This window comes from Euprymna scolopes, chromosome 40 (assembly GCF_053919585.1).
Source record: "Euprymna scolopes isolate OS-2025 chromosome 40, ASM5391958v1, whole genome shotgun sequence".
NCBI lineage: Eukaryota > Metazoa > Mollusca > Cephalopoda > Sepiida > Sepiolidae > Euprymna > Euprymna scolopes.
This window is the reverse complement of record NC_136521.1, coordinates 45491311-45493639: the sequence shown is the minus strand read 5'-3', so window position 1 is coordinate 45493639 and position 2329 is coordinate 45491311.

Sequence of the window (2329 nt, the reverse complement as noted above, 5' to 3'; positions counted from 1 at the left end):
GTGTTTGTAAAGCTTCGATATGCTTGTCATTAGCTGATAATCAGTTTCGGTTTCAATTCTAGATGATGGCTAGTCATTTTTTAAATCCCTATCGGATACAATATAATCGAATGGAGAATGTTTTAAGATTAATTTAGCCTGACACTATTCAAGAAGGAAAGTTGAATATATTGAGCAGATGACATGCATAAAATGTTGAAAAATTGTGGAGAGATCAATTTGTTTTTGAAACATTGTATATAAAAGAAATTTTTAAAAAGTGGGAGGATACATCTATCACGATTACAGAAGTCCATGCTATAAAAAGGTACTACAGTTTGTATTAACTTGCTATTTGAATAGGTATGGGCAAAAATGGGCGGATAAAGATAGGACTTAGTTTTCAAAGCCGTTGTATCTTTTTTTTTTTGTAGGTTTCCGACAAATTTGTATTTGAAAGATTAGGAAATTAACTTTAAAGGAAAAAATTTGTACACAAAAAAAAAAAATTATGAAAAATGTTTTCAAACATATTCAGCTAAATTTAAGTTAAATTCCTTACAAACATCCTTAAAAAGATAAATATTAGTTTTTTGGGTCTATTTCAAAAGATCATTAGTAATGTCCTAAGATTGAATTAAAAAAAAAAAAAAAAGTACAAAATAGCTTAATTAGCACTCAAAAAGCCAATAGAAACGTTTCAAAATGAAGTCATAGTAAAAATAGGTAGGGGGTGTTAGATTTCATTAATACATACTTTAGGGGCTTTTTTTTCGCAATGTTCATGTAAAAATTAAGGAATTATAAAAATTGTTATAATTTACAATGCTTTAATTTCATATAAAAAAAGCAAAAGTATGTTTAACTACAGAAGACAACTTTAAGTTTTTTTTTTTGTTTTTTTTTAAAAACAAAATACATGTCCACTAAGATTTAAATAAAAATAATGGGTTCATTATATTGTGATCATTTTATAAATACTGAAAATTTCATTAAAATTGGTTAATTTCCTGATTTTGGTAAATTTTTAAGTAAAGGGAGGGGTCAAAATGTTTATACATTTTGCCCTTAACTATTGGATACTTATCACTTCAATCAATACTAGCCTGGATGCTCGGGTGTTTGGAGGTGTGTTAAAAAAATTGAAATGCATTTTAAAATGTTTAATACAAAAGATAGTTAACATGAATTAGCAACAAGTTGTTAAAATACAAATTTGGAGTTTTGTGTATTGATATTCATATCAAAAAAAAATTTCTATATATAGGTCCTGGAATGGCATTCATCTGCAAAAGGTCTAGCTAATTTGCATATTCTTTTAAACATTCAATTCTCTATTTTTCTAATGGGATGAAAATCTTTAACAATGTAATTATATTCATGCAGATTACATTTCTACTTGTGTAATAAATGTAAAAAGATGAACCTCTTTATGTTTATGTATAAAGTTTTAAAAAAAAAATCTAATAAACTAGACATGAAACTTGAGAGGGTATTCAAACCCATGCAAAGCTTTGGGTTTAAACCGAGAAATCGGTACTAAAGTGTGAAGACTAAAAATGAAATTTGCCAGGTGAAGGTTGAACAATGGCATTACGAATATGCATGCGTAAGTTATTGGTTTATATTTTAAGGCAGCCCGTTATAGTAATTAAAATAAAAAAGGGGGGGGGGGTAGATATCAACATTGATAAGACCATAGTTTTACAACTGACCCCTTCACAAGCGCGATGATTTTAATACCAAATATTTGCAGTTTGTATTTTGCCATTGCCAATTGATTCTAAATTTCATTTCAGAATTTAATGTTCTTGATTAATACACAGGAAATTGGCTATTTTTAGGGTATCTAACGATATAGCAAGAACTAAGCATTGTCTATGGAGAAAGATTCTTTGCAGGTTTAGCCTGAATATGAAACTAAATACTATTATGCACAACTTTTAATGCGATTACTAAACCAAGTACAACCAAACTATTTGTGAAAAGATTTGCAGCAAGGGGGGAAAAAAAAAAAAAATAAATAAAAAAGTGAAAATTAACTTTTTGCTGTAAACTTCTAAAAGTGCCATATGAAAATATCATATGATGTATGCACATCATTTGAAAATGACTTCAATTGTTCTGGGCTTGAGGTGGCTTGTCAGAGATGTGAACAGTATTATCTCTCCACATGTGAGGATTCGGTAATAGTTTGACAAGTTTGAATAGTTGACAAAGTTTCTTGCATTCTTCGATGTGTACAGATACAGCAATGATCCCTTTATGGACTGGTTATTTTTCCCATGAGTTTGAAATCAAATCAAACTCACACTAACTTATGTAAGAATAAAAAAGACAAAAGCAAAAA